The sequence below is a fragment of the Tyto alba genome, unplaced genomic scaffold (genome assembly GCF_018691265.1).
Source record: "Tyto alba isolate M040663 unplaced genomic scaffold, T.alba_DEE_v4.0 Super-Scaffold_45, whole genome shotgun sequence".
In the NCBI taxonomy this organism is placed as follows: domain Eukaryota; kingdom Metazoa; phylum Chordata; class Aves; order Strigiformes; family Tytonidae; genus Tyto; species Tyto alba.
The window spans coordinates 2,709,767-2,724,127 of record NW_024881321.1 but is presented as its reverse complement, the minus strand read 5'-3'; positions in this window follow the sequence as shown (position 1 = coordinate 2,724,127).

Sequence of the window (14,361 nt, the reverse complement as noted above, 5' to 3'; positions counted from 1 at the left end):
AAAGAGATTAACCAAAGTAAGCAGAAAAAGAGCCAAGTATAAAGTGACTCAGAGGTGACCCAAACTGCTCTAAATTAGCTAAACCGACTGAACATCACCCTGGCCTTGGATCAGTCAAACGTAAAGGGAACAAGCCCCAGCATCCCTGGGGTGCCACCTCTTATTTCATTTAGGAACAGGCTTAATTTCAAAATAAGCACATCCAAGGGTCGCTGTCCCCAGCCCCCCCACCAGCCAGGGGCAGAGCTCTCCTACACTTCACCTCAGGCTCCTCCAGAGTGGCTGGGGGCTCCCAGGCCCCCTTGGACAGCAGAAGCCCAATGGTATGTACCCAAAGTGGGGGTGGCATATACTCAGGGAGAGGTCAGACATGCCACCCCTTTTTCGAGGTGAGCCCCCACTACTTCTATCTCCACCTTTGGACTCCAGCTGGCATCTCTCTCTCCTCACTGCAGAGCAGGGGTAATGCTGTCTGCCTTCTTTCCTTTTCCATTTCCTCCTTCCAGCCAGGGCTCACCAGATGGATTCATTTATTTCCCTTTCAGAAGTTGTCTGTGACAAATATCTCTGCCAAGGGTCTCGTCCAGGCTGCCAGGGGCTGGTGGTGAGCCAGATGCCTCAAACACAGCCTGTCCCCATCAGCCACGAGCCTGTGTGAGCTCATGTTAAAGTTATCTGAAGTTTTTAACACCAACCCCATAAGAGTTGGTGTTTAAAAAAGATTAACCCTTAAAAAGGAGTGGGGAGATTATTTCCACCCCCCCCCCCCCCCAAGATATGGAGGGTGGAAGCCCTTGCTTTACAAGCCTTTGGGTTTGGAGCACTAAACCTAAACTCAAACTCCCATCAGCCGCAACACAAATGTCAATTCAGTCTGGATTAGCAGTGAAAGGTGGGAAAGCTCACCCTGGGAGAGCAGCCGTCGCACCGTCACGGGTCCATCCGATAACCAGAAGGTCTCAGCGTGGAGCACAAAGGGGCACAGAAAGACTCACGACTCTTGCTGGGAGCAGATTTGCCTCCCTCGATCTAGCCTGTTGCGCTTCTCTCTCAGTGTCACACATTTTGTCTCACTGGATCCATTTTTCTTCCTGAAAAGAAGATAAAGGAAAATAAACAGATGTCACTCCAGGATCTCCCCAGTGAACAACCAGCTGCTGGTCACCTCGGCCCACCCCACAGCCACCCCCGAGCCCTGGCACATCCCCTGGGTGCAGCCAGGGACGTACCCACAAGGTCAGTGTTCAGCACAGGCTGCATCTTTGCATCCCAGCCGCCTGCTGCTCCGTGGGGAGGTCTCGCCACGCACTCTCATGGTGTGACGGGCCAGATGGAGCCTCCTGAGGTGCCCACGGCTCACTCAGAGGCCCCCACGCTCCTTTCCTGCCCGGCCAGCGCAGCGGAGCTCACCAGCCCCAGTGGCAGGTGGAGCCTGGCTGGCTCAGAGAAGGGCTGTCTGGCCTCGTGGGGAAAACTGTCCTAATTGTAGGACGCCACGTAGCTCTGGGTTTGCTTCTTCAATGTCATACGTTGAGATACATCAAGAAATAACAGGGCAGGACATAGTTTTAGAGGTGCTCTGAGACACCGTGAACCCTCTGGGGAGTCCTCTGAGAGTGAAGAAACGTCCCCTGATCACAGCGACAACATAAGTGCTCAACCATTTCTCAAACATGTCTAAATGCAATAGGTCATTTATATGACTGTAGAGGAGCCAAAGTAACAGATACGCCTCAGTTAAGTGGGCAAGAACTGAGCCCTCTGAAGTGCAGTGAAGAAGACTAAACCCAGGAAACCTGGTGACCCCAGCTGACATGGAGGCAGGAGAAGTCATGCTCAATCCATAGCAAAGTTGATGGGGACTGAGGACTTCAAATGCAAACACTAAGTAAAAGTAAATAAAAATAAAAAATAAGCAGAAGCACAAGACATGATGAGCTCAAACTCGTACGAGGCTCTTTCAGGCTATGTCCTGCTTCCTGATGTGTCCTTTCTTCCGGATGCTTTCTGCATGAATGCACCCATCCAGAAAGTTCCTATAAAGACCATTTTACCAGCATCTTCCTAAGATCATTTTACTTCCCTCTTTGCCTTCTCCCACTGGATTCCTCCTCCCAGGTGCAAACTTTTTTCACTCCCTCCTTGCGAGTCATCTCTCTTTGCTCTCCAGAGGCTGACACTGCTGCCAAGCATCCTGTGATGCCAAGCAGTTCGTATTGCTCACCTCCATATCCACATTTGCTGGGGGGGTGGAAGAAGTTCCCAGACAAGAGTGCTGATGCCCCAGCTCATTTGCATGGTTGGGAAGAGGTCATCCCCTAAATGTCCTCAAAGCTAATCATCCTTCAGATCTCTCTGTAAGAACCCACCTTTCTCCTGATGTTTATCAAAAAGTCTCCACACCAAAGCCAGAGCTGGGTACATGTCAGATATAATGGTAACACGACGGTGTCCTAAACATGGGACTTCATCAAATACCACTGTCATTAGCAACAGAGAGCCCAAATTCAGCACAGTGAAGCAGCACGGGAGGCATCATCTGGAGACCACTGAAACCAGTATGGAGTGGCAGAAATGCAAGCCAGGTGAGAGGGTGTATTTACCTGGCACGGAGGAGAAACCACCACCAGTGACTAGATGCTGCACGAGGCACTCTGATCCCTCTGGAGGGTGGTGCAGTCACTGCATCGGAGGCGACAGCTACCCTGGCCAGAGTTGGAGATAAAAGGCAGCAAAAGGATAAAAGTAACTTTTTTTGGTTTGGTTTTTTTTTTTTTTATTTCCCCCTCCAGAACTTATTTAAGACATCCTACGTGACAAGGAGCAGCATGGCACAACACGAAGGATGGTGGGATCCCAGGTGCCCTTGCACCCTGTCCTCCCACTCAGCAACCACTAATGGGTCTTGGAGTCGCCGCAAGTCACCTCGATGTCAGTGCTCTCAGAAACTCAGCTATGATGTCAGACGACTACAAACTCCTGTGCTCCTGCTCAGAGAGTGTCATGGAGCCCCCGAGAGCTCCGCAAGACCCAGTAGCAGCCTGCTGTTATACCGGGGGTATCCATATGCTGCAGGACTCTGCAATGTTTCTGCGCTCTGAAGCTCTGCAGAGGTTGCAAAGGAATTCTGGGAAGTCTTTGAAAACAACAGTAAAATCGCCTGGTTTCTGCTATAAATCAAGGATACCAGCACAGACCCACAGACCGGCCCGCAGCTAAACTGATTATGAAGGGAAGCATAAGGCCCAACAAATTCGTAGCTCCTGTGCACCAAATTTTGCCTAGCTTAACAAGGAAATCACTTCCCTAATTTGAATTTAGGTCTGCTCTTTATCTGGGCTGTGCAAATACGCCCCAAAGGCAAGCTGTGTCTTGACCCTGTGAAAGCAGAGGCTGTCCACAACTGCAGAACTCTGGAGAGAGGATGAGTTTCCCCCCCTCTCCTGCAGCAGCTGAGCACAGCATAGGGAACAATTTCTTAATCAGGGGTTTCAATTCTGACACCAATTCAGGCAGCATTCCCAGCCCTGGAAGTTATTTGAGGCTCGCAGGCATTACCTCTTCACAGTGCTTTGTTTCTACAGACCCTGGCGGGAGGGACAGACCCTGGCAGGAGGGACAGGGGGCAGCAGGGCAGGGTGCCTCAATCAGCTGCCGCCGAGGACGGAGGGGCAGCTGAGGGAGAACGGCAAGCCGCCTTCACACCTTGCCTTACACAGGCTCTTCCTCGCAGCAAGACCTTCAGGAAACGCACACGTCGATGGAAACGAGGGATCCCTGTCCCACAGCTGTTGAGCTACCAGGGGTCTGCAGGATCCGTGCCCTCAGACCCTGTCCTCGCCCCGAGAAGCTGGGCTAAGGGAGCTGAGACAAGGCAAGCGGCTCCCACGTGGAGCGGCGACCCGTCTTTCCCGCCTCCGAGAAGTTACCACGAAGATGCAGAAGGGACAGATTCAAAACACGGTAACGTTTTCTCCTTTCCACGCTGCTTGTTGTGAAGGGAGATCCCTCCTGCAGAGCCTGGGAACAGGAAGGAAGCAGGGGAGGATCGAATTGCCTGAAAACAGCCCTGGCTGAGACAAGCCTGGGAAAGGAACAGAAAAACACAGAAGAGCAGCAGGAGGTGGTCCCACGGAGCAGAATCCCGCTACCACACAGAAGAGACCCACTCAGCCCTATTTCTTCCTCATATGCCCTACTCCCTCCTTATGTATTTTCTCTTCACTAACTGATTTGGTCTCCAGAGCTCTTGTCAGGAGCTTGTAATAGCCAGAGTCTTCATTTTCATTTTGCTTCCTTCTCCTCAGCCACTTCTTGCTTTGTAAAGTGCCTATGTGTGCGAGCAGCGACCTGTCTCCAGGATATCTTTCTATGTGGAAATGTCAAATGTATTTCATTTTAGTCTGAGCTCTAGGAATACTGCATTTATTTCTAAACAGGGAAACAAAATTGAATTCTTGCCTCCTTGTCACCAAAACGTGGGACAGAACTGTCAAAGGAAAGACAGAACAGTAAGAAACACTGACAGGTAATCTCTGTTATGGAACGGGAGAAAAATCCAAGTCAGACCGTTTGACAGCACACATCACTGCATTATAACCAATGCCCAAAAAAGACAACCTTACAAGAAATTGCCTCTGTTGGCTTGCAGACTGGAAGAGCAGACGGGGTGCCTGTTTTGTGCTGGGCAGCACTTGGGATGTATGCACAACAGAATTACGAGCTTCATCACACAAATAACGCGGAACAAAATCCCACGCCCGAGCTCAGGGGAGTTGGACTGTGAATGAATTTCGGTCACAGACCCACAGGGCAGGGTGGTGTGAAGTGCCCCAAGACCTTATGCTCGTGTTGAAGCCAGTGCAGCAAACTCATAGTGGTTGCTGAGCTTCCAAGTGACCCCACTAGTGCTCAGCATCATTCGGGAGGAACCCTAACACAGCCAAGGGATGCTCACCACCTTGCAAAACATGTCTGCTGGGCTGTAGTGGTTGTTGTTTACTAGAAAGTATAACCAGGCGAGTGTTGGAAGCCAAGTATCTGTAGGTAACTGCAGAAGCAAGCACTTCCAGACTGTCAGCACGAACGTGGCCCTGTGAAGAGGAAGAATGAGGCATCACTAGCTGCTTTCAGTGACTGGCATGGAAAGAGCTGCTCATAACCCAGTTCTCAGCAGTGCTGTGTGCCACCAGCATGGCAGGGTGCTGAACTCTTCCCTCACAAGGGAGGGACTAGGGCCCACGATTTCTACAGAACAGAGGTGGAAGGTTTGCACAGCCATTTTTGCTGCCTTCGTGTTGTGGAGTTGACAGATGCCATCTTCACTGCTGTCAGAGTGACTTTTACAGGGTTCCTAATGTTGCTGGGTTTCAAAGCAATGAAAAAGGCAGCGAGCTCAAGCTTTTGGAGGAGGTCTCTCGTTTGGCTCCCTCCTTTTTACCCTCCCTGCAGCTTGCCCAGCAGGACAAGCTTCTGATGAAGCAAGTATTTCAGAAGCTGAAATATCATGGGTCAGAAAAGCACCCCCAGGAGCTCAGCCCTCAGGCCTGGATCTCCCTTCTCAGTCTCCGCTTGCAGCAGGGCAAAAGGATGGAAACCAGGCTGGTAGGGGAGCGGGCAGGAAGATGTCCAAGCTCTGTGCCACGTTACAGACAGCCATGCTTAACACCAGACTCCATATTAAAAGTGTGATAAATAACAGAAGAACTTTGCTTTCGCTAGAAGTAATTAAACAATTACTTTTATTGAGTTAGGCTAAAGCTATTATTAGTATAACGATCCAAATTTTAAGAAAAGTAAAAGAATTTACTACTAGGAAAAGGGGGGAATTGATTTGAGGAAACACCAACCCAACAGCCCCCCCCCTCCTTGGGATGCTCACCAGATGGTCCGTATCAAAGGATGGTAACTCCTTTGCAATGGAATGAGAAAGAAAAGAAGGGGCCATCTCTGGTATCTCTTGTGCTCGAGATAAGAGAGGAACTGAACCACTGAGCCATAATGACAAAGGAGCTGCAAATTAGCCCAGACCTGAAGGACAAGGTGTATGTGACTACAGGACTGAGTTGGCACAGAAGTAAGGGTCAGCTAGCAAACACCGTGAAGAAGACTACGGGCCTTCATCTGCAGACCCCTGCCCACGACCACCAGGGAGCACTGCGCAGGTGCGACGGGAGGAATTTGGGGTGGGGGGATATGTTAAGGATTTCTCGGAACTAATTGTAATATTCCCTCCCTATCCTTGGTGTAGTGATACATATGTATTAGAGTAGATGAATATGTAACCTTTTATACAATAAAAGAGAGCCCCTTTGGCTCCAGAGGGCGCACCATTGCACCCAATGCTGTATTCTTTGCTCCACTGACTTTGTCCCCACTAAAACCTTTTTTTTAATATATATATGTGGGCTTGTTTCTCACAAAAGCCTGTGGCAGGCACAGCCTGCACAGGACCTGGGATCCCATGGGTCCAGCAACAACCACCATGCCAGCACCCTCACCACAGCTACCTGCAAAGACCATACAGCAGCTATATATATGGCAACTAAGAAAACAGTGAAGCACTTTTCTTACAGCCACCTGAAAGATTGCTCTTATACTGCAATCGAGGCACAGCCAATGTGCCCTGGCTTGTGCCCCGTCAGATCAACTGAAACCCCATCGTGTCCCCGGGGCTGAGAGGTTTCCCTGCACAGCATATCAGCTGTCACAAATCACGCTCCCGCCACCACATGCTCTAAATATTTCCCTTTCCACTGCGTGTACTTCAGTACACTGCTTTATAGAGCAAGCACTCCGCCGTCTGTTCCAAGTTCATTTATACAGGTTTTGTTTGTGAGATATCCAGGTTGTCGTCTGTATCAGCATTATACATTTTCTTAAAAGAATTTAAACACGTGGAAAATGTTTGCCATTTATCCCAGACACTTTTGAAAGGTATATTTTTATCTTTTCCCAAGCTATAGTTTGTCACATAAAATCCCATCTTGACATTTTGATGTACAGGACACCACTGAGTGTTTGCTGGCAATTAAAAAAGTTAATTTGTGTTAATTAACATCATAGATTTAAAGTAGAGTAGCAACGCCTCAATAAATTCTGTGGTCCTGTCATATCTGCAAAGATGTGTGTATGCACATGCAAGTATCTGGAGGAAACTTAGATGCAAATTAAATGCACAATATGGGTATAAAATGCAATTGGTTAATATGGCTTGGTGAAACAGCGGTTCATTACTCAGCTGCTGAATATATAAAGTCTGGGCATCTAAATCAGCAGCTACTCCAGATGACCAGTGTATGGGCATGGACACAGGATTAGCCTCTTACCCTGCAATCTTTCATAACCTTGGCGTGATCCAAACCTGATTGCCTTTCTGATTCCAGAACAACATCACGTCTTTACTGTGTCTAAATAAAGACACCCTCGCTATATAGCAACATCTACCCTCTACTGCTTCCAACAGAGGTACAAACTAGGCACGTGGATGGCTTCACAGGAAAGCAGACAAGTCTGAGGTTGCCATGGGGGTGGAATTAGATCATCTGAAGAACCACCACCAAAAGTATCAGCAAACGCAGCTTTATTGAAGTAAGATGTTGTGAAAGCAAGACCTAAAGTTCGATGGCAAGGTTCACCCTACTACTTACTGCAGAAGATGTAATAATGATTCAGAGCTACCAATAGAAATTCTTAGTTCACTATAACACAAGGTTATGTGCGATATCAGTCACTTACCAAAGATCTGCAGCTGGTAAGAGGTCTCTCAGCCTCGAGGAGTAACCTTGAGAGGCGTCCCAGCTCGAGGGGAGCTCACGGCCTGCAGCCAGCTGCTTAGCAGGGACAGCTCAAAGGTGGCTCACACCAACCGTCCTATTTATGGAGTAAAGTGCTTGGCTCAGAGTCAAATCACCTGTGATGGAAAAAATAAGCATGAGACTCCTTGTACCCGCAACTTTCTTTGTTCCTTGATAAATGAGTCTTGGAAGAACCACCTGCTATTCATCTGTTAATTGTGTGATTGGTGTTCCAGTTTCCAAGCCCATACGCATCGATGCTCACCGTGTCACCCTGTTCCTGGGTGGGTTTTCAGAGAACGGGTTGGATCTAGAGAAGTTCTTGGCCCAGTTATGGCCTAGGCCTTTGCTTCCTTTGGAGACTAAACCAAACTACCGCAAGTTTTGGCCAAGGACTCAAGTGCATCTGTCACAGAGGTGAAATGCAGCAGCTGTGGAGAACAGAGCACTAGCAAACTCGTAAGTCTGGAGCGTCAGAGCTCCCAGGTTTATGTCCCATTGGAGCACTGACCTGTGGCTGAGCTCATGTGCAGCAGATGCCTCTGTCCCTTAGGTGAAAGCCTATCTTCCAAGAGGGGGACAGCACATGCAACCCCTTCTTAATGCAAGGCATTGGAAGGAAGAAATTGCCCTCTTGCTTATAAACTGATTTATTTTCCTCTCTTCATTGTTTTAATTATTGTAATTAACTCCTGGTCAGTTGATTGCTTGATTTTCAGTTACTAGATTAACCGTCATTTTTTCATACTTAACTGACTGATGAGGCTGAAGGATGTATCTGGTTTTGCCTGATATTAGTGCAAAAGGTTTCTTCTAACAACTTGTCAAGAAACATATCACCAGCAGAAACTCCTTAAACATGTCTTGCAGAGATAAAAAGAGAAGCTTGTTGTATTTGCATGGTACAAACAAATAGCAGACATCTATATGAACTGACGGGCTTAGCTGTCACTGTGATGTTTAATAGCTCGCTGATAAAACTTTCTAAGAGAAAGTGGGTTTTTTTTAAAATCCAGAAAGCAAACCAGGGGTCAGAGTGGAACTACTAGAAATTAATAAAGATCCAAACCCCCAGGAATTAAGCACAGTAAGCTCTTTTTACTAGTTTTGAAACAGATTATCAGCTTCACTGTATATTATTATACTCAGACTAGGACTCTGGGGTAGGTGTAAAGTCATCTGCATTAAGAGGGTGAATGGGAGTGCAGGAAATCATGTTTCAGGATCTAAAACCCATAGTGCACAGATGCAGAAAGACACTGCAAAGCAGGTGACTGCAATGCAGGCGTAAGTTTTCTCAGCAAATCAACCCCAAAAGAGGTGGTGATGAGGAATGAGATTCTCAGTCCACAGATACCATCAGGAAGAGGGTGTAAAAATGTCCTGATGGTGATACAAGAAGCACCAGAAAAGCCCAGCAAAACAGCCTAGTAAATTCTGAGTAAACACTGCAGACACTGTTATATTGAATGGCTATTAAATTATTCAGGAGGATAAAATCCTGCAGCTTGTCAGCCAATACAATCACACAGCTTCATAGCACTGCAGGTATCACAGGGTGCCTTTGCAAATGGAAACATGCCAGAGATCTGAGAATGCAAGCGACATGACAATTTGACATGACAACTCCCAAAGCACGTTTTGTCAGAGTAAGTTTTAGGAATGCACTTTCTCTCATCTGCCAGATCAAAACATAATACATCAGAGATGAGAGCCTTCTGGGGCAAGCAGAATGGGAAATCCTAGCAAATGGGTCTGCTAAGTAAATAAAAAGGCAGGGGGAGAGGGGCGTTAAGCAATCAATCACTTGAGTTGGGTTTGCAAGATGCAGATGCAGGAACAAACTGCAGCTGTTGAGAGAAACAGTAGGTTTTGGGTTGGTTTGGTTTTTTTTGGTTTTTTTTGTTTTTTTTCCAGCAGGTCTGATTCAAGCAGAAAAGGCCCATCCAGAAACTCTTGCTGACCTGTAAAGTGCCATACTCAAGTGGCAGCTCAGAAGCTAACAAGCTGGTTAACTAGAAAGGCTGAGTTGCCTTGAATTGCATCTAAAAGGAAGAGAGAGGCTAAGAACCCCTTTTCCTCATTACATTCCTCTACCATCCTCTTCTCTATTGTCATCTTGCCAAAAGAAGCACACTTAGTCCCTGGGCAGGGGTGCTTTCTGCACTAGGGTTGCTGCCATTCTCCTTTTGACAGATTTTCAGGAATGACACAGTCTCTCCTGGTCCTGGAGTGAGTGCCCACCCACTCCCGCCATGCTCCACAGAGGTGCTGTCATCAGCTGCCCTCTGGCTTTTATCTGCAGCTTTCGGTGTGATGCACACAGGAGCAGCAAAACCTTTAGTCCCAGTACACAGAGCTTTCAAGAGCAGAAGTAGATGAAAAGCCAGCATAGGATGGGACATATAAATCGTGATGCCTCTCCTCTTACAAAGAGGATGCCCGCATGATGAGGTAACTGCAATTTACAGGTGACTGTTGGTATGAACTTGATTTCTACTTATTTTGGGCTTGTGGATCCCTGCAAACACGTTGGTTTGGTTTTGAGACATCAGGGGATGATCATGCTGAAAAGTGTTATCCTTGCACTCGCTGCAGGTCTGTTTTAACACAAAATGTCTCTCCTCTGCGTTCAGCAACAGTTGAGACACATTTGGGAGATTGGTATGTGAAAATGCACATGTTATCTTGTACTCTTTTATAAAGACGGGGTCTAGAAAGAAACTTCTCCGAATGGGAAAAGTTCATCTTAAAGTCATGCAATAAGTGTAACTTGCACAGCAAAGGAATCCATTTGAGGCCATACAGGAAACAAAGGGATCCTCAGAAAGAAACAGTTCATAACCTAATTCATGCTCTCATCTGGTTTCTAGGCTTATATTGACTTTATTCCAGACTCAGAAAAGATTCTGTATTGCCTTAGGTCACATGCTCAGGAACTCTTTTAGTCATTAATCTTTTTAGTTTAGATGGTCACTCACTTCAGAAACTCTCCAAGATGAGATTTTATAGTCACTGGCTCAGAATAATTATTTTGTTTTTTTAATCCATGACAACAGTTTATGGATTTATCTCCAAAAATTTCACCACAGAGAAGCTTTTACATACCCTGATATTTAAAAAAAAAAAAAAAAAGTGGCAGAGACATTAAGCAATCTACCACAGAGGCTCTGGTCAAAATGCCCATAGGTCATACGTGGATGCCTTGGTTTATATAGACCATAAAGCCCAGCCAAGCTAATTAATGAAGGCTGATCCATCTAGATGGCTATGGTAAAAGCTGAATAAACTGTCAGAGCACAAACCCCCAATCCCTTATAACATCAGGAAGTAAAAATATAGTAACAGAGGCTCTGGTTCTTGCTCCACCTGCATCACCTGCAGCTGCGCTGCTTGTTATAGAAAATAACTTTCTAGGACACCCCTTCCAGTCTGGCTGACCCATCCAGACAGATAGCTGCCATCTCCTGTAAAAGTAAACCACCACTGAACGGTAAAACTATCTTCTTGGCCACTACATGAGACCCCAAAATTGTTTCCCAACTAACCACAGTTGTTCAGAGAGCCAATATAACACAAACATCACAGTTTTACAGCCGTTCCTAGGAGTGGGGAGATGAGGCAGCAGACACATAGTTCATTTTGCATAGGTATGAAGTGGTATGTCAGTCTTGGGCTTCTTCCTGCTTCTCTCACACTTCTATAGCAGTATACATATGCTGATTTCTCTTCAGAGAGTAAAATACCACATAAAATTAAACCACATCTGAGTTAAGTATGACGAAATTAAACTGTATTAAACATGGATCTTGCACAAAAACTCGTAACCATAACTTTCAGGGGGAGATGACTTTCACAAGCATATTTTTCTTCTGAACTGTTTCCCTGGCAAAGAGTCCAAACTTTGGGGCCAGCACTTCTAAGACAGGGTGATACTGCCTCTCCACTGAGGCCCAGCTACTTGAGGAGTGCCATCGAACCCATTCCATTTTAACATTCCTAGAAATGTCACAAGGGCAACTTCTGCTGCATTTTCAGATCTTCCTCTGAACAACCATCATTTTTAACAGAGCTTTCAGAGTGGAAAACGTTCTGCCCTTGAATCCCACACACACCACTCAGGATCACTCGCCAGAGAAAAAGAAGGGAAAACCCAAGTAGCAGTCAGGGGATGTTAACATCACCTCAGCTGTGCAGCAGATTTGCCCGCCAGTACCTCATCAGTTCCTCACCTTTCCACAGCACTGTTATGAGATTCAACCCACAAAAACAAGGCAAAAAGTCTGAGTGTTCTTCTGTGGACACTGGGTTCCTTCTGAAAGCCTGCGCTTTGAGAATTATTTCCTGGAAAAGGATTTGGGAATTTATTTTTTTTTAATGACTGCAATATACAAGTGATTCTCCTCCTTTTTTTCTTTACTGTCCACAAGCCTTCTGGGACTGTAAGACTTCACGCGCTTTTAACCGATACCTCAACCACTTTCAGGGATGCATCACATTTCTTCCACAAACCATTAATTGTTTCTTTCTAAACATACACAGTTTTGGGATGAGGTAACTCCCTTGTATAAAGTTTCAAAATATTGAAGCTATTGCATACTACAGCCCCTTTCGTAATCAATAAGAATTATCCAGTTAATTACAAGTCATTCTCTTCATAGAAGGAAAGATAATAAATATGAAGTCTGGGCTTAATCTAATTTAACTTTGATTAACCTGTTAGCCCATGAACAGAGGCAGTCAAATGCCATCAAACCAGCTCATCTTTCAGGGGCCCAATGCCTTGATATCCAAGATGCAAATATACCCTTAATTATCGACTCAAATCAAGACAAAGATTGTATAAAAAAAAACCCAAAAAACAAAACAAAACACCAAAACCAAAACCCAAAATCAACCAAAAACACAGAAAGACAGAAAAAAAAATAAAACAGCAAAAAGTCCCAAACCCCTTTCTGCTGTCTTCCAACCTTTCTCTCACCACAGACTTGGATAGTCAAAGTAGCAATCCCAGAGCCAGTCTTCCTGAGTCTGCACGTTGATTCCTACATGATGGAAAGTTTTGGTCTAGTCATAGTAGCCGCAAGATACATGTTAAAAGCTGAAAAAAAAAAAAATCCATTTTCACAGCTTGCTCTACGCTGACAAGGCCTTGCTCGTTTTCCTGCATGTGTGTAACCACCATATATTTAATTTGCACTGGAGAGATAGAGTTTATACCAACAAAACAACACCTGGGGAAGCTCTGCTTTTGTTCCCCAGAGGAAGCAAGCGGCATGGGTGAAAGGAGGGGTTTTGCTGGTGTAACATCTCTCTTGAACAACAGCTGTGCCAGAAAAGGAAACGGAAAGGAACACAGACAGAAAGGTGATACCCACAAACTAAGATTATTAGGAAATATATATTTGTGGAATAGAATTATTAAGATCAATTTAAGATGTTTTAATCATTTAACAATTGTGCTGCAGAACAAATAGTGATCTTTTGAGGAATAGTTGGAATAATTGTAGGATAAGGAACTCATAAATAATCTTATTGGAGATGGTTTGGCCTTGTAGTGGCAGGTACAGAGAAATGTAAAGATAAAGAAGCTGCAAATTAGCAACAAACCAGACCAGGCCAGACTTGAAGGACGAGATGTATGTGACTACAGGACTGAGTTTGTGCAGAAGTAAGGGTCAGCTGGCGAACACGGTGAAGAAGACTACGAGCCTTCATCTGAAGACCCCCGACGACCACCCGAAGACTCCAACTGACATGCGCAAGAGACATTAACATATGCTAAATGAGTTCCCAGAAAAGTTATGAATATGATAAAAATGCAACGAATATGTATGATTAAGGTAGTATAAATGCTTGTTGATTTCATTCCCACACACAATTAGAAGGAGCTATCCCCTGTGTGTCCCACGCGGTAATAAAGAATGCCTGTTTTCTAAAACTCCAAAACTGAGTCTTAGAGAGAGTGAATTAATTACCGCTTTCCGGTAACAAAGGAACACAATTTTCCACACACTTAATCAAGGTGGTTCAACTAGCCAAACATTTAGCAGGGCACAAGAGAGATGAGCCCAACAGACGGAAAGTCTCACGCTCTAAGCCACCTGTTTAGCAAGCTGGCTGCTGAAGCAACTTCTGCGCAGGGGAGCAGAGGCTGGCCCAGCCTCAGGGTCCCGGCCGGGGGGTGCCCCTCAGGTCCCCTTTTTGCCCGTGGGCTTCGATTTTTCCCAGGAGGCCACCAAGGACCAGGCCAAGGCGAGGGCCGGGACCAGGGACGACCACTGCCCAAAAACCCGCAGCCTCCAAAGGGGTGAACCCCGCTGGGGGGAGCGGGGCGGTGCGGGATAAGTCACCCTTAAAATCCGGCTGAGGAGAACGGAGCCCGCCTCCCGCCGCTGCGCCTCAGCCGCCCCGTCACGACAAGCCCCACCTTCCCCTCCCGCTTCCGCTCCTCTATTGGCCGGGGCGCCCGCCCGTCAGCGGCCGTTGCCATGCGGACGCTCCCGCCGCGGCGACGCCCTGAGGGAGGAGCGGGGCCGCCATGGGGGCGGGGCGGGGGGGGGAC